This window comes from Mixophyes fleayi, chromosome 8 (assembly GCF_038048845.1).
Source record: "Mixophyes fleayi isolate aMixFle1 chromosome 8, aMixFle1.hap1, whole genome shotgun sequence".
Taxonomy (NCBI): domain Eukaryota; kingdom Metazoa; phylum Chordata; class Amphibia; order Anura; family Limnodynastidae; genus Mixophyes; species Mixophyes fleayi.
Genome location: NC_134409.1, coordinates 133557973 through 133582132, shown reverse-complemented (window position 1 = coordinate 133582132; position 24160 = coordinate 133557973). Strand labels below are relative to the sequence as shown.

The following is a 24160-nucleotide window of genomic DNA, read 5'->3' as shown; positions in this document are numbered from 1 at the left end:
ACACAAGTCACCACTTTGCTGGGCCCGGCAGAAAAGCGGTTAATACGATCATAGGATAATCACACCGGGCAGCCGCTATCAGTCGGCGTACAAGGCTCCAGATTCATCCATTTTTAATGAGGGAAAGAAATCAGAGCGAAGATGCAGAAATGTGTATCTATTTATTTTGATGAATTAATCAGAAGTTGTTCAGCTCTGTCTCTCTCAACTACAAAAGCCGCGGCGGGCATGAGAGGAGCGGAGAGCCAAATCTCAGGGCTCTCTCGCTGGGGAGGCGGGAGCACACAGGTACTTCAGACAGATTCGGAGGCAGATGTGCTCTCTTACGAGGGGAGAAAACATGCAATACAAAAACACCATGCTTTGAGCATTTAATCTTTTCCACAAGACTTTAACTTTATCTAATGAGAGAGTAAAATCCATAGCACTGAAAAAATTGAAACTGTTTTCACCATACCCTTCAAAACTATTAGGCGGCCATGTTTAATCAGTGGTTAACGCGCACTCTTACATACGGGAGGCAGCCATTTTGTGCGCCGAACCATTGTTCACGAGACAGCATTGTGTATAAATTTAATAATACCTCATTGAGGTCACTAGTTCCTAGGGAACTAATCGGGTGCATTCTTATGTCTGTTGAAGCAAACAAAATGGCCGCCGCCGCGGTGTATGGGCGAGAGGTGCGCTTTTAACTGAAGGAAAAGATCAGCGTCTTCACCAGAACCCAGCAAACTCCGCATTTCCAGTCAAAAACTGCTTTATCTTCCGTACAATTTACAATTAGGCGCCATACTGTGATTTTAAAGCCACACAAAAGAAAACTTAATACTCCGTTTACATTAACCCCGAGGAAAACAGGGTTATACAAACGGTCTTAAAAAACAAATAAGAACTGTGTCTACACATGTATGTTTGATTTGGTGGTGAGCATTCTTTTGGCTGAATATTTGCGGTGATCGCTCCACAGGTATTTGCTATAAAAACGGAAAAAAGATATCTGGAGAAACAGGTTTGTTATGTGGGGAATAATTCTCACACGGCGCACAATACTAATTCGAAAAAATGAACATGGGCATAGATACAGCATAACTGCACCAAAACAGCAGCCCCCCCCCCCCCCCCCCCCAACTCGCTGCATCCTGCCAGTAAACAGGGGGTGGGTGGATGAGAACAGGGACTGGGCTCAAAATGAGCACCGAGGAGGAGAAAAAGCCTAAACAAAAACAATAAAATAAAAAAAATATAGCAAATTGAGAAAAATAAAATAAAAAAAATCTTAACTTTACATGTTGTTTTGCACTATAAACTTTGCTTGGCAGAAACAGCACTACATTCAAATTGAAACCCCCCAATTGTTTTTTTCACTCAAAGTTTCGATTCTCATTAATCCTTTCAGTGCTGGAGAAAGATTAAAGCATTAAGCCGCGCAACCGCAAACATGTGGTTAGGACACAAACAGCTGTACTAACCAGAATTTCTATATTATAATGAAACAGGATATGTAGTCTTTAGCAAATCTCAAGACACTGCATTTTTATGAATCTGCATTAAACACTAACAAAACAAAGTCAACTCTTCCGAACGAGCAGTTATAAAGCACTTTTGATATGTTACGAAAGATATATATATATATATATATATATATATATATATATATATATATATATATATATATATATATATATATATATATATAACACAATCACATTCTCTTTTGATTTCGGTCATTCTTTGACAGGGTAATAGAGTACCCTGTGTAGCTGCACTTTTAAAGAACTATCCTCTATATACCCCAACACCACAGAAAAGACAGTAAAACGCTGGTTTTAATTTACCAAGCAATAACTTTTTGAACAAAAAAAACAACAATGTTCTGGCATTGGGGAACATTTACTCTACTCAGCAAGGCGAGCTATGGAAAATATGCAGAATTTCAAAAATAAGTATTTTTTTCAGGACAATGATGAATTACAAATAATAGTAAATCTACTGGGTATATGGAGTCATGTGCACTTATATTGGTGTCAATTGTATTTTTTCCAATATTATATTTCTTTCCACACGTTTCTTTGTACTTTAAACACCTCAAAGTGTAAGACCAAGGGGTAGATTTATCAAAACCTTCTATAAAGGAAAAGTGGAGGTGTTGCCCATAGCAACCAGATTCTAACTATCGTGTTCTAGAATGCACTGTATAAAACGATAGCTAGAATCTGATTGGTTGCTATGGGCAACACCTCCACTATTCCTTTTTAAAAGGTTTGTTAAATCTATCTTTACAGAATATCACCAACACAAATGTGTGTACACCGTTACAATGCCTGCAGGCTACATTACGTCTGCGATCAGGGCACGCTATGGACAGAAGGGACACGAATGCAGCCTCCCCTGGCGAGAGCACAATACAACTACTCACACGCTGGAATTTTATCATTACCCACACAATTGCAGCTCCCAACATGTTTATACTTGTGGATTGGGGAGGGGAGGGGTGGGGTGGAGAACAATGGGCCAGGAAGCCTAAAAGTAAAGAATAGGGATTCGGAGGGGAGTAGGACATGAGCCCCATTGTGCTGCGTTGCATCGAGAAATGACGCGTGTCCAGCTTCATTGTCACTTCCATCAGAGGCAAATGGAAATTCACAGGCAAGTCTTTAATAGATTTTAAGTAGCATGCAATTATCAGCCATGACAAAGGCACATAAGCGTCGGGGAGCACTTACCCTTCTGTTTTCAGGCATAGGAAATCATTTGCAGACCACAGAGGTCTGTGTAATATCCACAGTTGCTGCAGACTCTCTTAGATTGGGGGGGGGATTTTTTCTGTCAAAGTGAAGTTGTCAACTTGAATTAACACTATACAGTCCTTATTTAAGATGTTTTCATTGTCCCTACAAATATTATTTACCCTCAGTCCCTCAGAAATCCATGGCAGGTTTATGGAAACCATAGAGAGAGGAGACAGACTCAACAGCATTATTGCAGTCTAAAAAGTTAAATTGAAAATGCCTCTGAAGGAGATAAAAAAAAAAAAGGAATTTGTAGTTATTTATAACATACAGTTAACTAAGTACCAAATGGAAGTTTCCAAAAAACAATCGTTCGTTTTCATGGTGGTCACATTCTGTAAAAAAACAAACAAACACATATGTGTTTAGCCCAATAACAATAGCACAGCGTCCCATTTTTACCGGCCAGGTCAGAACCCAATCCTACTAGTGATTAGTGAATCGATCGATAGCATTCCCATGAATATTGGGCCAGCCCGTAAAATATCTGGCTGACCTATAAAACAAACCATAAAACTGTAAACATGCCAACATCCGGATATTAATGCCCAAAGTGGATGCGGTTTTGGCGGATCGGGGATGTGGCCTAGTTTGACTCGATTAATCATGAATGTTTCAGGAAATCAATTTAATGACATTAAATATTTGCATTACATACTGAAATGAAAGGTGAAACAACTGACACTGTTCTCAGGTTCTAAAATCAGGGAAGGGAAAGTATATACCAACGTTGAGTCAGTCGACCTGACCTTTGTCAGCTGAGAGGAAGCTGTTTTGCTGACTTAAATCTTTTAAGACAGATTGAGGCTGCGGTAAATGATGAATCCTGCACATGACTACAAGTTTTTATAGCGCACCATTTATTCAGACTCACCCATATCACACCGTAGAGATTTAAACGGCTGGTTTACTTAAATTACAAAAAAAAAAGGGTTGTGCACATTTTGAAACCCCCAGTACTGAACTACAATTCTCACCAACCCAGTCATTCGAGAATGACAGGGACCATAGATCAAGGAACTATTAAATATAAGATTACTTCAAAATCATATTTTAGTAATGGGGAGGGATTTCTGATATATATACGAAATCTAGCAGATGATCTCTTAAAAATTGCAACTGATCTCGTATCTTTCATTCCTAGCCAGGGGGTGGCAACTTTTAGCCCGCGGGGAGGGGGTGCAAGACTAGACTCAGCAGCCTATTTTAAAGGCAAAAAATGTAGGTGGCCCAGTGACCGAGCCCAATATAGCCCACTATGGGACCGGCCCGGCCCCCCTAACCCAGCCTGCCTCTGTTCCTAGACGACAAAACCATGCACAAATATGGTTGACTGTGAACGCTTCTCTCATATCATCACCATTTAAATAACGTTACTCATTCCCCAGCGCTGTACAGAGAACTCACTCACATCAGTCCCTGTCCCATTGGAGCTTACAGTCTAAATTCCCTAACATACACACAGACAGACAGAGAGACTAGGGTCAATTTTGATAGCATATTTGAAATACTGTTCCTAATTATGGGTTAGGATTGATTTCCTGTCAGGAATCTAAGAAAAGAGCGCTGCGGGGAGACTTTCAGGGGCTAAAATGGATGAAAACGGAGATCAATAAATCAAATATCCTAAAGGGACAATCTAGTTTATTAAATGGGAAAAAAAAAAAAAAAAAAGTTTCTTTACGGAAAGCTTCCTTCCCTCCACCATTACGAAAATGCTGCCCTCATAAACTCATAAATAGTGGGCACTGCCGTGAGGAAGGTGGGCGTAGAATAGGACAAATATAAAGACAGAAATTAACTAATTGGTTCGCCATTTAATAGCCAACATGGTGACAGCACCAGGAAATGTTCATTTATGGTTAATAAGCAGTAAGACACACTTTGCCCAGTGCATTTCCACACTTAGATAGCAATATCTGAAGCTTATAAAAACACGCAGATGTTAATGGTGATCCCTAATAAAAAGACATTTATCTGTAACGTACTACACTATTACTGCAAACAGAACGACCAGTCTGTACACGAGTGGGTTTCGAAATCTGTGGCCCGGTCTTTCAGTTCTGTTCAAAAAAACACCTTCTCAAAGAGGACATGTGCATAAATTATTAACAGAAACACGGTTCATGCTGCTGATGTCACCGTATAACATTACCGAACAGAAAAGCATGGAGTCAGCGAGTGAGTCAGCGCTGGGTCGTAGATGATGTCACAGGTCGGTAATGACTTACAGCAGAAAAACCAACAACAAAACTATTTTAAAGGCACATATTTTATTTTGCTTTCTTTTTTTCTGCAGTTCTGTACAGAGAACACACTTACATCAGTCCCTGCCTCCATTGGAGCTTACAGTCTAATTTCCTTAACATACACACACAGAGACCAAGGTCAATTTAATGGCAGCCATTTAACCTCCTAATAAGTTTTTGGAGTGCGGGAGGAAACTGGAGCACCCGGAGGAACCCGACCTCATTGCTGTGAGACAGAAGTGCTAACCACTAACCCACCGTGCTGCCCCTGCATCCTGTCTCATTCCCCAAAAAATTTGTTTGGCAATTAAACGTTTATATGATCACGATTATACGAGTGTCTATGGGAACTTGTTTAATTTCCCCTCAGAAAAATCAAACAATAGTTTGAAAACACAAATCTAATTACAAGACCCCATTCTCCAAAATGTCTACCAAATCATGGTTCATTAAAGCATGAAAGATATCAAATTAATGTGGTTTTGGATGAAGATATTGCTTTCAAATTTCACTGAATTTAGGACTTATTGATCTCCCATCTAGTGAGGTGAATCGCACACGGGCAAAACCATGCTGTGGACAAAATTAATGACCAGTTTGGTCCCTCATGTAGGCGGCCATATTGGAACAATTTCTGCTGTGGTCAAAAGACGACCGCAGACAGAGATTCATAGAAGCCCTCTGCGGTCATCTCCCAACCACACCGATCGAGACGCCCCCATAGGATCAATGTTGAGCAATTTCCAAATGTACTGGCCAGCAACAAGCTTGGAAATTCCTCATACAAATGCCTAGGGACAATATCGCTATCACTTTATGCTGTCCGTTTTTATGTTTGGGGCAGCACGGTGGCTCAGTGGTTAGCACTTCTGCCTCACAGCACTGGGGTCATGAGTTCAATTCCCGACCATGACCTTATCTGTGTGGAGTTTGTATGTTCTCCCCGTGTTTGCGTGGGTTTCCTCCGGGTGCTCTGGTTTCCTCCCACACCCCAAAAACATACTGGTAGGTTGATTGGCTGCTATCAAAATTGACCCTAGTCTCTGTCTGTCTGTGTGTGTTAGGGAATTTAGACTGTAAGCTCCAATGGGGCAGGGACTGATGCGAATGAGTTCTCTGTACAGCGCTGCGGAATCAGTGGCGCTATATAAATAAATGGTGATGATGATGATATTTGCATTCTCTGTTGCAAATATACTTTCCTGCCTATCTGCATTTCTGTTATTCTAACTTGTGGCAGTTTTTATTTTCTTTTTTTTACAATCGCTTTATTTTCTTTTTTTTTACTAATAAACACTATATAATAAGTCATTGGAAAAGAGGAAACACATAAATCAAACCAGATGATAGAGGTGCTGGTGATACAAATTCACCAGGATTAACAAACTGTTACATTTGGAGCACAGACAAACTATAAACAAACAATAAACAAGATTTTGATAAGATAACACCTTGTGCTTCTTCTGTTCTGCGGGGGATGAACCTTTAATGGCGTAAAAAATTCTAGGCTAAAAAAAAAGGTGTACCTCCTGTCCCCACGTCAATGCAGTCACTGTTTAAAAAAAAATACAAAACAAACAAAAACTGACACTTCCTCAGTCTATTTTTGCCCCACTTCTTTTATACACATTTGCTTTTCAATACAGCAAATCCAGTGAAAATAGTATCAACTGACTTGGACGGACATGCTGGGACTTTTAGTTCCACGTCGTCTGTAGAGCCACAGTTTGACCATCCATCTCTGATCCAATTCCACCCTAGATGGTCTACTTAGCAGCGGGCAGTCAGGGATGTTCTGAACAAACATGTCTGAACTCTGTACTACTAATAGCTGTGTGCATGAGTTTCTACTAAGGCAGAGTCTGTAACCATTTGTTGTTTTTTTCCAATTAAAACACAATCGACAATGCAATCCTCAAAAACATTACTCATCGTAAGAAATGTGTTATTCCCAACACTCAGAAAATAAAGACTAGAAGGCAGATTTTATTTTCCATTTGAAAACGCCAGGCACCCCCCTGCACGCTGGCTCCTGCCCTGCCCTGCCTTGCCCTCCCACAGGGGGCCCACGGCACCTTGACAGAGCCCCCTTCTCGTCCCTCCCTTGTAGCGGCCTGGTGATTCAGCTCTCCCACCACATGTACACATAGGTCGGTGAAGCAGAGTTTAATGCACAGAGAAGCTTGAATTACTGCCAAATAATTTCATTCTGGAGTTCAGTGACATTATAAACGGCAAGAGACAAACTCAAGTGGATTCTGTGCTGTCGACAGGCCCTGAAATGGAATTAATTCTGTGACATCCACTTACAAAACATTCATCATTTCATATATTATGTTATTTTCCTCATGCCCTCCACTACTGTGCAGCAGTCAACACACAGCTGAGAACTAGGCACTAGCACCCCTAACCAGGCTCCCCAGAGGGACTATTAACTCTTTCGCCCACAAAGAAAAAGCCACGACGCAAAGCATTAATCCACAATCTTTAGGTTTTCAGGTTTTGTTTTGTTTTTTGTTTATATAATGGTTAATTCATAAACCATTTTTAAAATCAGTTTATAAACCACATCTTACACATATCCAAGGACAACAATGTTTATAAAGATAAAAATGTATTACACATACAGGAAGAAGTGGGAAATTAGGACTGCTGCAGCACAGGAGGATCAATCAAATACAAGATTTTATTAGTAAACTTGCATTATACTAATCAAAGGTAATGTCATATCGGGTGATTGGACAATCGATCTTGTTTCATATTATTACATTTAAAGAAGACTTGACACATTTAATTTAAAAGGATATTTTGCAAAGAGTTGGTCTAAAAAAAAACACATTTCAAATGCCATTTTTGCCTTCACATAGATTCTGGGGCTCGCCGATTGGGACCAGGTAAGATGGAGACCTAAATAAAATCATCTCACGGGCGCAACAGACCCAGAAACCATGTACATTTATGTCCCTTATTAAAGGAATGTGTTGGCATCCCTAGATATAATTCCAAAATCCGTCTGACCAGTGAAGCTCTATAAGGAATAGGGTTTTGTTTGGGTTTTTTTTTTATTTTGATTGTTGGGTCTTTTGGTCCCTTAGAGCGCATCCTTTCCCTCACCGTTTCGCAGTGATTTTATGCGGATAATAAAAAAAAAAAAAAAAAAAAAAAAAAAAAAGGAAAAGCAACCACTGTGTCATAGTACTAGTCCTCTGGCTACATAATCGTAAAAATTGATCCCACCGCTGGCACCACCATTTTTGTGCCATGGTGAAGTTATTGATTCACAATGAACAGAAAAGGCTGCAAGCTCATGATGATTGGTTTGGCCAACAAAATCACCCCTAAATTCTGAATATGGGTGAACTTTAACCGAATCACTGTGTGAAACGGATATATTACAGGGGACATCTACTTTGTGAGCAACCGAGTCAGCTTACCAAGCTGTCCCATAGACAGGACGCAATTAGAGTTAATCTCCCTTTGGGGAGAGATTCACTCCGGGGCAAGGTGTCTCCGGAACGTCTGCGGAGACACCGCGCACCGATTTTATGGCAGGAACCTCCGCTCATTGTTTGCGCAGATTCCTACCGGTGATTTCCACAATATACAACGCCAACAATTGAGTCTCCCCCTTAGTTGATCACCACTTGGGGCTGGGGGATCCATGTTTAGGATGGACATAACATTATTACTCTACAAACTACCTCGGACATTCTTAATCCAAAACTACAAAAATCCTCGTTCCACTGACTGCACCAACCACCTTGTCCTCACTTTCCCGTTATAAAACAACGAGACACGAGCCCTTCTATGGATCATAACTGGAACACTCTCTTTAAAAAGGGTTATAACCCAAACTAATATATTCTCATAACTGTAAATTGCAGACTTTGGGGGATTTTTGTTTTTTTTTGTGCCCATAAATAAAATAAAAAACCGTCCTTGTGACAGATCTCGTGACCGAGCTGCCAGACAATCTCTATGACTATAATAAGACTTCTCTGCCTGGGCCCTTCTCCAGCTGTGGTTAATCCAGGCTCCGGAATTTCAGTGTGACCAACATTGCACAACTTGTGATAAACCACAGAGATAAAACTTGGCTCGGACACTAAATGATCACTTCATCTTCCCAAAGCATTTCTAAATGATTGCTCTGTATTTTATTTCTTCCTAATTGTTGTGGAGAATTGACATTTACATTTCAGTCCTGCAGCTAGGCACACCCAGGCAGTTCCCTAAAGGGTCCAACAAACCAACTACAACTAGGACTGTACCTAGGTAAACTTTACACGGGGGCAGCACAGGAATGGATTTACGTTTTCCCCATTTATTTATTTCGATATTTCATTTTAACCCAAAACAACTATTTAAAAAAAGGATATTTAAACGCTAGTTCTAAGTATCGTGGGGGCGAGTCTTATTTTGTGATGTGTAATTGCACGCTGTCAAAATATTGTAGTTAAGAACCATTGATGACGCAGACTGTATTTTAACCCATAAAGTGGCCATTTCTGGCTAATTAATAACTACAACAAGCAGAGGAAACAAGACGGTGAAAATGGAGTAATCCAGACATATTGGGGGGTAAATGCATGAAACTTTCTAAAAAGGAAAAGTGGAGGTGTTGCCCATAGCAACCAATCACATCGTAGCTATCAGTTATTTACTACATCCTGGAATATCTAGAATATAAATTGGTTGCTATGGGCAACACCTCCACTTTTCCTTTTTTAGAAGGGTTGATACATTTACCCCGTGATGGGTCAGGCGGGGCCATGTTTCCTAAACACAAGAACCCAAAAATAATCCACCCTTCCGTGAAGTGATGAAATCCAACCAAGTGGGAGAGATCATTCCAGGTAATTTAAGTGTAACAAAAACTCTATCAAGCATAAAAGTCTCTAAGGTTCTAGTTATTGATTGATTTTAGTAGACTAGATAGGCGAGCTAAAATACCTACTGTTAATGAATGACTACACTTTAAACAGCTGGGAAGTAAAGCAAATCATTTTAAGCAACCATTTGTGACTCAATCTTGTGCAATCTAAATATGATCACTGTTTGTGGGACTACACTTGCAAAAATATTCTGTCGAACAGTCCTATCGCGTCCAGTACCAATAATCAATATTATTTTTTCCCATGTTGGCCATACACGCAAACCGATAAGTATATTGATGGACGTTAGCAGAACAGAAGTAATAATCATTTTTAATAATCAGATTTGAATCTTAATCAGTTTAGAGGACAAATGACTGTGCAGAATGATTGTATAAGTGTTGTATACACAGATTAGGGAAGTATCAATATGAATTTAAGGGTTCTGTGACTTCAGCACAAACAATATTTATTAAGAGTGTAAAAAAAAGTGCTTAGCAGTAGGAAGTAATAACCTGTTCATTGGCCCGTCCCCAGCTGACAACCAAGGTCACCTTTAATATGTGACAACAGTGAATTATTGCCATTCTGCAGAAAGGGCACAGCCGGGGAAATTGAAGATGCTTTAGAAAACCTTATGAATCCTGTCCCGTCTGGAGCGTCCAGACGCGACTAGAACTGCGCTACTGGCTGGCCTCATGGTAACCCCTCGCCCAGGGGTCAGGCTGCTAAATATGGCAAATGACATCAAGCTTTGGCAGAATACACTGCGAGGGCTCGCACATTAAACACAGGAGGTAGACACAGTGCGACTGTCCCTGTTCCAGCAGCTGCATAATTTGAACACTGCGTTATTATTATAATATAAAGCAATACTGCAGTATGACGGGAGAGTCACTGACCCATAAACGCCAATTCATCCGCATATAATCACACAGGTTTGTGTTAGCTTGCAGGTAGCCAAAAATAGATCATTAATTATAACTAGTAATTTATAAACAGATGGAGCATTAAAGACAGATTACAAATAATCCAAATGAGCAAAAGGACAGACCTTAAATCTAGAATACATGCAAATCTCCCAACTGTCCTGATGTAGACAAGACATGGTTTTGTTTTGTTTTTTGTTACTCTCCCGGAGCTTCCAGGAGACTCACGAATTCCGTCTGCCTCTCACACCCGGCCCACTTCGTAGGAAAGTGGGCGAGACAGGGACCTCAATGACTCGAGCTGCAGTAAATCAAGCCATTTTGGACTGTCAGAAAGATGGGAAGCAATAGATTTGAGGCAGATGTTTTTGATGGACACAACAGTAATTTAACATGATCCTCCAGACATTTTTAATCCAAAACTATAAAAATCACATCTACACCCAATGAAGAGTTACTTTAAGTCTCAGCAACCGCAAATAGTTCCTAGTGACTGGATAGGCTGCATTCTCAGTGATGTCACTGGTCCCTAGTGACTGGATAGGCTGCATTCCCAGTGATGTCACTGGCTCCTAGTCAACGGATAGGCTGCACTCTCAGTGATGTCACTGGCTCCTAGTCAACGGATAGGCTGCACTCTCAGTGATGTCACTGGCTCCTAGTCAACGGATAGGCTGCACTCTCAGTGATGTCACTGGCTCCTAGTCAACGGATAGGCTGCACTCTCAGTGATGTCACTGGCTCCTAGTCAACGGATAGGCTGCACTCTCAGTGATGTCACTGGCTCCTAGTCAACGGATAGGCTGCACTCTCAGTGATGTCACTGGCTCCTAGTCAACGGATAGGCTGCACTCTCAGTGATGTCACTGGCTCCTAGTCAACGGATAGGCTGCACTCTCAGTGATGTCACTGGCTCCTAGTCAACGGATAGGCTGCACTCTCAGTGATGTCACTGGCTCCTAGTCAACGGATAGGCTGCACTCTCAGTGATGTCACTGGCTCCTAGTCAACGGATAGGCTGCACTCTCAGTGATGTCACTGGCTCCTAGTCAACGGATAGGCTGCACTCACAGTGATGTCACTGGCTCCTAGTCAACGGATAGGCTGCACTCAGTGATGTCACTGGCTCCTAGTCAATGGATAGGCTGCACTCAGTGATGTCACTGGCTCCTAGTCAACGGATAGGCTGCATTCTCAGTGATGTCACTGGTTCCTAGTGAATGGATAGGTTGCATTCTTAGTGATGTCACTGGTTCTCAGTGAATGCATAGGCTACATTTCTTGGTTAGTTTTCAGACACCATTCTGCTTTAGTTACCAACATGAACCAAAACATCAAGACTCAACAGAACAATGATTATTATGTATAATCCACTGAGGTTTGATGGGGACAAGTCTGGGCGAATTACTTAAAAAAAATTGTGTGAAATATTGGGATAATGCACATATAAAAAGTTGCATTCAATAACAAGCTGTTCACCACCACCGCACCACATAAACAAGCAAGGCCTTGTAAATAGTATAGTGAATAACAATGCTAGAAACATGTATAGGATAAACATGGTATTAAAATGTATGAAAACGGTACATTGTACACAGGGCATATAAACCATTACATTATATAGCCAGTAAAGGTAAGACATTAGTATTATGCATCATTTACTGGGGGGGATCAAATTGGTACATTTCCACATAAGTGTAAAAAAAATGAATTAAAATTTACTTTTTTTCCACCAAACTGCTGAATATATGTGTAATAAAGGATCCGACTTTTTTTTTTTTTTTTTTTTTTTAGATAGTAATTAAAATTTGCAGTTCCAACGAGCAGATAAGCAAAGAAAAAAATTGGACAGAAGGGGAAAAAAAATAAATATTAAAATGCTGTGAATTGTACTACAACAAAAAGACTATAAAAGTAACGCGATAAACCATTAATGGCCAATAAGAATAAATCGCATTCCTCTGCAGATAAAAGGAATTCAATTAATTTGCGGGGCCTTTGAAATGCATATATTGTATGGCAGGAGAAAATAGAAACTGTTTAATACACAAATTAAAAATAAATGTTAGCCCATTACACCTTCTCCCCATAAATGTAACTTCAAAAGGTAGAGAACCGAACTTCTTAGCTCCAAGAATATTAAAGGGAAATTATAAGATGGATTTTCTCTTTCTATTTTATAAATTAAACATGGAAATTTATTATTAATCAGAGAACTGTATTCCTTTGCCTCTTCGTGGGTACTTAAATAAGGGAGAGATGCCTTATTAATACCTTTACTGAGGTAAAATGTAATGTCTGAGGATGAACAGTGCCCCCCTGTGGCCAAATCATCATGAAAATAGCATAACTTCTTCAGACAGACATGCATTAAAGTTATTTAAGTTGAACTTCATGATCTTGCAGCAACACCCAATTCATCTTCCACGCAAAAGACACTTACGATGGGCAGCACAGTGGCTCAGTGGTTAGCACTTCTGCCTTACAGCACTGGGGTCATGAGTTCAAATCCCGACCATGGCCTGACTCCCGTGAGGAGTTTGTATGTTCTCCCCGTGTTTGCGTGGGTTTCCTCCAGGTGCTCCGGTTTCCTCCCACAATCCAAAAACATACTGGTAGGTTAATTGGCTTCTATCAAATTAACCCTAGTCTCTCTCTCTGTCTGTCTGTCTGTGAGGGAATTTAGACTGTAAGCTCCAATGGGGCAGAGACTGATGTGAGTGAGTTCTCTGTACAGCACTGCGGAATTAGTGGCACTATATAAATAAATGGTAATAATAATAATAATAATAATAATATGACAGCCTATGATTCCATGGGCGGAACGGGGAGGGGAATGGGCGCATGCAGGTAGTCAATGTATGGTAAGGTCGTGTCAAGCTTGAGCGCACGCAGCAGCATCAAATTCAAGCTTTGAGCATCTCTGCTATGTGTTTTTCTGTCGTATCACTTTGCGCCACCTACAGGTTTGGTGTAAGTGGCTATAGCGGTTTCTTGAGATCCGCTTGTAGTGGAGTATGGATGCACGGATGCCCATATAGCGTGCGTTTAAAAAAAAACAACGCACAGTTCGTTAGCTTTGCATACCTTAATGTATCCAGCTCAGAATACATTATAAATAGGACAAATATCTGGTATCAATATACACATTCCCCAGCTCTTAAAACGTCTGTCACTCTACCAGTCTCCTAAACTTCCCATTATTATTCGTCCTTGACTTAATATGAAGATAAACGGCAATTATCCCACACACAACAAAAGCAACTGCATCCAACACAAGTATTGTTAAGCTGGTCAAAGATATAAATACACAAGTTAATTGCATACATACACAGGGACTCACATCTGCAACAGATTTATGAAGAAAAATCTTAAAACATGAAAAGCAAACACAGCTGGAATATGGGGGTGGGGGTGACAGAGAAAATCTGGGAAAGTTAAAGAAGGAAACTGATGTGTTTAGCATTGAAAATAACTGGAGGAAGAAAAGTTCTTCGACTGCTTGGAAGACACGTCCGGATATGAATGTACCAATCGTCAACACAATGTAAGGGGCGGCCATTTTTGTAGGCTTTTCATTGTCATGAAAATTGAGGCCATTGATTCACACTAATCTAGGAGTCATGAGGTAAAAAATGCCTCGTGTCTCTCTGATGTCACTATGTCATAGTGTAATGGTGACCAACACGCTCATTAACATTGGTTTAGATCACAAAATGGCTGCCTTCACTGAATCTTTAATAGACACCGGTTGCATAGATCTGACTTAGACAATGAGGATCAAAGAGGGAAAAAAAACAATACATTGGGCTCAATTTTACGAGGACACAAAGTGAGATGAAATAGGGCAATAAAAATTCATGACATTTACAGTGCCGTTGCACAGGCTGCGGTGACAATCTTTAAAAAGGTTTTGGGAGGGAAGAGGGGAAGAGGTTTCCGTGCCGTCTAAGCCGTTTACTAGATCCACATGGCAATAAAACTTCCCCCCCCCCCCTCCTCTTCCTCCTTTCCTCATAATCAATTAAACCACGATTAAATCTGAAGTTCCTAATCACTCTGCGGCATAGAAGCCCAGCAGACTCCACGCAGGAAGAGTTTTGGTTACTCTGGGGCGCGCAGTGGAGAGAGCCATTTCCACCCAGCTCTGGAGTCTTATTTAATGGCTTTATTTCACTGCTGCTCCAGAATTGCCTTTTAAAAGAACAAAACATTGTCAGAGCTCACTTATAATATACTGGTTATTATAAGTGCGTTCTGTCACCTAGAAACCGTGAAGGAGGCCATCTTGTGGGCTGGACCATCACTCACGCGGCTGAGTTCTGTCAATTCACTAATCATCGGAGCAGAAGGCATTTTGTGTGTTTTTAGGCCACAATTTTGACATTTTTTGTTGCCTCGTCTAATAAAATTGGTTATCTGGTGGAGTGGGTGGTTATATAGAGACATCGTGGCAAGTGCGACTATGTGGTGGCTATTCTGGCATATGAGGCTATATAGAAATACTGTATTTTGGCTCCATGAGGCGTGTTGGCTATGTGTTGGCATGCAAGGCTATACAGAGGTACTGTATTTGGTTATATGCGCAAATTGGCTATTTACCGACATGTGACACTATATGGAGATGCTGAATTTTGAACTACGTCCTCATAACTATTGGTTCACGGCCGACAAAATGGCTGCCCTCAGTGTAAGGGACAGATGCAGCCCAATTAAGCACCTCAAACACGAGGCAAACACGTGCTCATTGCTTAGTCTTAACGAAGCCATTAGTTACTAATTACACATGTAAATTAGCATCAGTCAACAAACAAAAGTTTAAAGTCCCAGAGAGAATGACAAGAATGTTAAGTAAGTCATGGATCAACACAAAAGACCTCTTTGGCACGTATCCCGAGCATGGCGGCCACCCACGTCCCGGATATGACTTCAGAGTATTCAATTCCTGTTCCTAAATATCCACAACTTCCCAATCCTCTAAATTCTGTAACGTCATCTGTAAACTTATCTATAGAAACAAGATGCTTTCAGGAAATCAGTCACCATCCACTGGGAGAAATTCAGATACAAATAGCACCCACCACTTTTATGTGCTTAGTACTGTGTACGGCTGAAGCAGGCAGCCATTGTGTTTGATTTTTATCCAGAACGATGTTTAAAAGTTACAGAACACTTTGAAATATTACAATCCAATTAATTCTGATAATAATCAGACACAGGAGTGGGCATAATGGTGGAGCTACTCTGATTTTTGTTGGTCATTTTGACCAAAATAATCAGCCAAAGTAACGTTCCATTGCTGTACAGGATGTAACGTCAAATCAAACAACCTGCTATCATCATCATCAGCTATTTATATAGCGCCACTAATTCCGCAGCGCTGTACAGAGAACTCACTCACATCAGTCCCAGCCCCATTGGAGCTTAAAGTCTAAAACCCCTAACATACACACACACAGACTAAGGGCAATTTAATAGCAGCCAATTAACCTACTAGTATATTTTTGGAGTGTGGGAGGAAACCGGAGCACCTGGAGGAAACCCACGCAAACACAGGGAGAACATACAAACTCTACACAGATAAGGCCATGGTTGGGAATCAAACTCATGACCCCAGTGCTGTGAGGCAGGACTGCTAACCACTAAGCCACCGTGGATTGTGGCTTTATGAAATTTCAATGACAGTATGGACCTATTGTGAGTATTATGAAATACTAAAAAAAACAAACAATAATAGCTGCTACTGAACCATGATGCCTAAAAATGTACAAATTACAAAAGGGGATATTTCTGTCAGTCCATTCAAGTTTAGTATTGCAGGTGTATCCAAATATAGTGAGTTTGCTGTATGTACCTAAGAACTTGATGTGGAGATGAGACTGTTTATTGCTAATCTTTTGCAGAATTGAGGCTTGCTGCATAGATTAACACACTTGGGATGAAAACGCTGCTGTGTTCGAATGCAAATTTAAACCCAAAAGTGTTCAATAGAGAATATTTATGAACTACGACTGTTTCAGGGGGTATTCGGGCGATGGGCAACTGTGGAGTTAAGATCCATCCAGGGTCTATGGTAGTTTATATTACAGCTTTGGCTCTAGGAACTTCTGAGCTACCTCAACTGAGGTCTGAAGTGAAGCAAAATGGCTGCCGGTAGATTTCATACATTAATAATACCATCAAATAGATGGTAACTGAAGCCATCAAACATGAACGAATTGATAACTGGCTGCCTGTACATAATTATAATTATGCATAGTATAACCGATATAGGTAAGAGGTAAAGCAATCACGGATACGCACGTGTTTGCGCTATTCTGAAGTTTTTATAATTCGCCCTAAAACTTCAGTCTGCATTTTACCACTTGGGTTCTGTGGGATGACCTTTAGAGTGGGAACAAATTCCATTATTGCTCATGTACCTTCTAAACTCTTAACGTGTTATATAAGGTACAATGCCATTAGTATTCCTGAAAACGCACACCACTTACAATTGCAGTACACGGTCAAGTTCTCGGAAAGGGCTGCTCCGAGGGCTTAGGGAAATCAATAGTACAAGACCGTAGGGGCTGGGGGTGAGCGTTCTCTGCGTGCCCATGTCAGTAGCCTGGACCTTACTCAAACCATATTCAATTTGCAGTCTCTGTTGCCCCAGTGAAAGCATGCATTTGGGGGCAAAAATAGTAGGTTTCATTTTCAAGAGACTTCGCTCACCCCAGGCATCTTTTTAGCTGCTCCGAAAACATTAACTGTTACCAATGTAATTATTTAAAATTAATGCAGCTTGCTATTAATTTGCAATTGTAAATAAAAAAGAAATCTAAAAATAAATACAAATTTTCCCAGGAGTAAAAAAAAAAAAATCAAAAAAAAAATCTGCAACTTTCACCGTTCTGATAAATGCAGCAATTCTCAGTGTACAAGAAAAATAAAAAAAAACAACAAAGAAACACAAAACGTTATATAATATTTAGCCAGGAAATAATGGTCTCTGGGGATATCTTTACAGGCTCAATGTACAATAAGTAGCAGATTTAGGATTTGAGTGCAGAATTTAACGCTCCCATTTTTAATGTTTAAAACAGGAAACTAGGAGATCCCAGTGACTGAAGTTTGTTTAGTCCATGAAAGTGCTTCATGGAAGGCAACTTACACAAATTTATTTCCATTCTACAGAAGTCTGTGAATCACGAGTGTAATTTCTGGGAACTTCAGCATTTTAGGTATATATTTCAAGCAGCAATAGCATGGGATCCTTACACAAACACTCTCCTACAAGCTGTAACACAAGAGGCTTCGACAATAGATAAAACAACCTGCTACACGTCAATTATTTACCGTCCGTCTGTCTTGTATGATCTCAGGCTCTCTTGCATAGAGTAAGTCAGCTGAGAATATTCTAAAGTGATGGTAATTAGATTTTCTCTGACAAAAAGCTGTTGGGCATTTAATATGAGATACTAATAGATAGAAGTTTGGGATAGTACATCAGAGGATTAAATAGACTGGATCACAGTCCTAGTCTATTACTTCACGTTTCCTTCAATGTCAGGAAACAACATAAAGTGTGTATTTAGTGCTATTTTCCAATTGTATATGGAATATACATGGATATTAGGTGTGCAGGAAGTACAGTCATACTGTGGCATCAATTTCTATTAAGATATAAAGTTTTGCTCAAAGATGACAGACATCGCTCAATATGGCTGCCCCAAAGCAATATGGCCGCCCCAAAGCAATATGGCCGCCCCAAAGCAATATGGCCGCCCCAAAGCAATATGGCCGCCCCAAAGCAATATGGCCGCCCCTTACCGATCCACAGGAAGTGTATCATAGATATTAGCTAAAGTGTAGTGTTAGGGCTGCTGTGGAAGATTTCTTCTGGGAAATAAATCAATCTTTTGTCAACAACTGACAGAGCAATTACAATTAAGTAACTTGTTTTTAGGTCAAGTCTTTTCCTTTTTTTTTTTTTTTTTTGTTTCGTCAGCCACAGAATTAAAGTAAATCACCTTTTCTGTCTGCGGACTGACAGCTCTGGAATTACTGGGCAAGCTGACTAAACAAAGCCACCATTTATATATTAAAAAAAGAAAGAAAAAGAATGTATAACCATCATGTGTTAACCAAGGAAATGATGTAAGTGCAAAATACCAGAAAGAAGGTCAGGGGGGTCCCTGTGAGAGAAACATGTGTTTGTTTTTTGCAACAACCTCCCCTCTTTTCCCACAAAACAGGAGAGTAAAGGGGCCAATCCCAAAATTCAACGTCCCCTGTAGTTCTGGAATGCGCAACACTGACATATTAAGGTATTTCTGGGTATTAAGAGTAAAAGGAGAATATAGAAGTGGGATCAGAGCCAAAACGAGCTTCCTTTATCATTGTAACTACTGCAAGTTATTCTCACCGACATATACCAGACTAAACATCCTTACTCAGATGTGCTGAAGAGATCGGAGCAAGAGATCTCCCGTATTGTGTTCCATGTCTGTGTACAGAGCACTTTGATAATCATTTTCAAACAATGTCTATAAAAAAAAAATCAACATTTATCACCTCAGGTTGCTACTAAATATAAAATAAAAAAAATACTATTGATAGAAGAGCGATAAATAGCATTTAAAATATACTTATACAAAAGGTTCTGGGATCACACATGAACTAAAAGTAACGGTCGCCTGCATAAAGCGGAGGCAGCCATTTTGTACTCTGTGACAATTTTCACGCACCCTAGGGACTGCAGCTTCGCTAGGCCCCAGTCACTTGTATATTGAATCAACCAACAAAATGGCTGCCTCCACGGTGTGCTCTGCACGGGCAACGGGTACATTTTAACAGTCTGGTGGGATGCAGTCTACAGAATGAGAAGAGAAAATGAATTAAAAAGCAGAGAAGAGATCAGCTGTCCGTTTCCATAGAAAGAAGCACGCTGGCCCCAATCCAGTTGTTTTCCAAGTCCCCAGTTAGAAACATGACAGATCTCAGTGATTGATTAATGTCCCGAGTTCGCTTAAATGCGTGAACAGGCATTTGTTTGCGACATAATGTGTGCATTATGCCAATCCCAGCTCTTAAGTGCTCTCTCTTGGCACCATGCAAAACATTTTAGCCGTACCAGAGGAGACGCTGCATAAAGAGGTGAGCACATTCATACACCTACTATCAAGACTACTGCCCACAAAATCTTGCAATCTGACCATCATGCAATCATTACCATGCCATCCGGAAATATAAATGCCAACACAGTGTAGGCATGTGTTATTTGCAAAATGTCGTTGTTGCTTTAAAACGCATCATACTCTAGTATCAGTCAAAAAATATATTTGGCAACAGGCAAAAAAGACAAATGACGAAATTCAGACCACATCAGCAAAAATGAAAAAAAATAGAATTATTTAATCTGACTCCCTGCACTTTACTATGCCCTAAATCTTCCTGCCCAAGATAACCGCACTCAGTCAGCCTTATTATAGGCCTGTCCTCATCTCCCAGTTTGTAAATTCATAGAGGGGGCTATGTCGTAAGTAGCGCTGGGAGAGACGTATGGTCAGGTGACTGCTGAATTTAACTGTTGCCTGTCTGGCATTTTAGAGTGGCGATCGTTGGCATGAGAGCCCATGCAAAGTGTCATCTCACCACAAACTGGGAGGCCCTCGTTGGAGGGCAGTGATGTGTGTGTGTGGGGTGGGGTGGGGGGGGGGATTATACCAATCGCCTCATCACAATTACATAACAGATGAGGCAGCAAGTAGCTTTTTTTGCTAAAGCTGAAGAAGATACTGGCCGTCACCCAAAACGATAATACGAGCCTTTGCATAATCACGGAGAGGGGAGGGGGTGTTAGGGCGTGAGTAATTTGTGCCCACTGCATATAAAGGAACTTGTATTCCATAAGCGAAGGCAACAAGGAAAAAAAAAAACTGAATAGGATTCTGCATTTAAGATAATTACAAAGGAAAACAGAGGCTATAGCTCCAATTTGAAGAAATTGTCCAGCACGGTTCAAACCACCAGGAAAGTGTGGAAAGGAGCACAGGAGGGCAATTAACTCAACCCTTGTGTTTACAGACAACAACCGAGACAGGGAGAATGGACGGAGTTATTTTCATACCAGTCGCTGTCTAACATGTATGTAACATGTATGTAGCTGTGTGGCCACTTCCCAGCAGTTTTCCCGATAAGGATTCAGGAGAACACTCTGTGAAAACCCCATGGTGGGAATTCAATTAAAAGTGACGTGTGGCTGAACATCACCGCGATGTTTGACTACGCGGATTTCCGGGTACAACGGAACCAGACATTGCGGATTTTCCTGCGCTCCTCCATGCGGAGCTAGGAGAGATACGCGATGTTACATCAACGCTCACGAATGTTCCGGGGGGAATCTGCGGCACATCGCGGACAACCGAATCAGGCCCTAAATTTGATCCGAGTGGAACTCGGACTAAAGAGCTATAACTACTGCCAACCGAACCTGGCAAACATAGTAATAAAAGATAGTTTGCCTTGAAATAAATAAAAAGGATATAAAAATCTCCATTTAAAAGAATACGCCTGTAATTATGAACTATGATCAAATGTGCAGAAATACCAGTAATACAATATCCATAGTTTGACCGTGTGACTCAATATAATAGTATTTCTGCTCCAGAAAGACAATACAAAAACAATAATCAAATATCTAGGATTCATAATTGAAAGTATCAGTCTCTCCCAGTTTTCCTACATTGATCTCCCAGCCATCCACTCCTCCAGCTCCGGTGCACTAAAGACCTATTAAAAACCTGCTTTACGGAGCTCAATAGCTGGAGAAAATTGCTGAAATTTGAGAGCTGTCACCGCTTGTCACTTTAGATCACATATCGATTCTTCCCAGTTCCCCCCCCCCCCCCACCTTCACCCATTTCTCCTACTATATACACAAATTATACTGCACATTATCCACACGGATCATTTATATACGTATAGATCGAAAACAGCAGCCTACACACAACATATATTGCATAGAAAGCAGTCACTCATTCGTTTATTCCACTTTAACAGTGAATGTTATTTGCAAAAATGTTGCCATCTTCAGATTCTCTCTCGCCAAATTAACGATCGGTACTACAATTAAAAAATGCTCAATAATAGGCGATCATAAAAATAAAAAGCAGGCCGCAGTGAACTACTTCACCGTTCTTGATCATGGAAAATTAAAAGCTTTTTGTAAGCTGATGGAATAAATATCTGTGTTTTAACAAGTAAAAGAAAAGACAACAGGCCTGGCTGGTTGTACAATGCACACCCACAAAACCAGGACGACAATTATAACTAGCGAGTCATAATACAGAGCAGGAGAGGACACCGGTTTCCATCTGCAGTTTGCATTCCTAGTGATTCTCTCAGCTGGGTTAAATGCCAGATCTATATTGAGATTCTGCCTTCCTGCTATGCACAGGCTTCCTGGCGATAAGGAGCGCACATGTGCCGAGATCGCCATAATCCGACTCCTGGCCCGCTGCAGGATGCTATAACACATTCAGCACAGAGGGAGTGAAATACAGCAAACCTCTGCAAATATGTATTGTCATTTTCACTGGACTATGGCATTAAAGCAGCTATGCCACGGAAAAAAATAAATAAAATCAGGTGAATTTTTTTTATTTTTTTAAACATAAACCACAGCAGCAGGCTAGAAGAATGTTATTAGTTATCAATTTCCTTTGTTTTTTATTCCGGCTAAAATTAATTATTTCTGATTCTGCAATACTATGGCAACCACAGTCGTGTGGGATATGATGTAGGGAGCAGAGAGGCCTTAGAACACGCCTCTGAGCTCTGACTGCGCTGTCACATCCCCCTCCACCTCCTCTGCCATCACATGACATGGTGAGAGCCACGCGCCTGTGTCTAGGTAGTAGACTGACTTGCGGAAGCCACTTTTGTCTACCAACGGGAGATTTTGAAAAGGACACAACGACTTGTAGGAGGATAGCTAAGAAAGATGCATGTTCTAAAAGGAATTTAACTTGATATTTAAAGAAGAACAACATAAATCTTCTATGTGGCATTGCTGCTTTGACATTAGAAGGCCAACTATTACTTACAGGCATTTTATAGGAAAGCTGCTTGAAAAGATGGAACCAGCAATACAATGCCAAAAATATTTTACCTTAAAGACATGAAGATGCGTTTCATATGTCACATGAATGTAGAATTACAAGTTTACATAAGCAAAGCCGTTCATTTGTAAACAAATTTCTTCTATGTACAAGCAAACAGATAGAACTATACCTGGCTGCCATTTTGCTACACCCCCGACATTTTGCTACACCCCCAGGTACTATACACATTGCAGCGTAGGTCACCTAAAGAAAGGTGACAGAATATTGTTGAGGAGAACAAAAGGGGATAGTGTCAGTATTTATCAGTAAGACTGAAATGTATTGTTCTCGGGAGCCTACACCTGCCACAGTAAGAATGAGATGTGACAATCAACACAGCCGTGGCATCCAGATCCGATTAGTGGGATGCAACGTGCCATTCACCTCAAAATCAACATATTTCTTACTTTTTTTTCTATTGAATACTAAAAAGTTTATTTTAAAACAGCCTATCAAGACGTGACTGATAAGAGCGCCAGTCAGCGGAAACATTTAACCCTTTAAAGGTAAAGGATTTAATGGTGAACACTTTGCTCTTTTCTAACTAAACACAATACATTCTCTGTGGTAAAAGTAATACAAAAATGAAGGTTATGCGTAAGGGTGTCTGGAAACTATCCCTTGTGTACAAATGTGTCATCAAGTTATATTTGCAGATTTTCACCATGAATAAATACTTTTAAAACTCAAATCACATAAGAGACCAAAGGATTCACCTCACAAAAAAATAAATGCCCGGTCCATTCACAACTATCACCAGACCATACGAATGGAGTCAAATTATTATTCTGAACACACGCATCATTAAGTGGACCTGTCACCTACGCACACAGCGGAGTCTGTACCAATACCCATTGAGAACGCAGCCTGTAGTCACGAGGAACTTGTGACATCTGAGACACGAGGCACAAAGGTATGCCTCAGTGCTGTTGCCGGTTTCTAGTGAATTGGGGACATAATGCATCCCAATGAATATTGGACCAGTCCTCAATGAGGCAAAAATATTGAGGTGTAGGAATAGCTATATAAATTTAGTCTAGACGACAGCGTACACTTTGTGCTTTCAGTATTTGCAAAGGCTTGGAATAATCGCAAACTATATTTTGCATACAAACTGTTACAAACCATGCAAATCAGCGTGTTTCAAGCAAATGATCTGTACGATTCTAAGCA

At 40.5% G+C, this 24160-nt stretch overlaps 1 protein-coding gene and 1 long non-coding RNA gene across 2 annotated transcripts in view; one reads left to right on the top strand and one right to left on the bottom strand.

Moving 5' to 3' along the window:
* Nucleotides 1-24160, top strand: part of LOC142099786 (uncharacterized) — a 365154-nt gene that overhangs the window by 218840 nt on the left and 122154 nt on the right. The window lies entirely within an intron of this gene.
* Nucleotides 1-24160, bottom strand: part of PLXNA1 (plexin A1) — a 195687-nt gene that overhangs the window by 156149 nt on the left and 15378 nt on the right.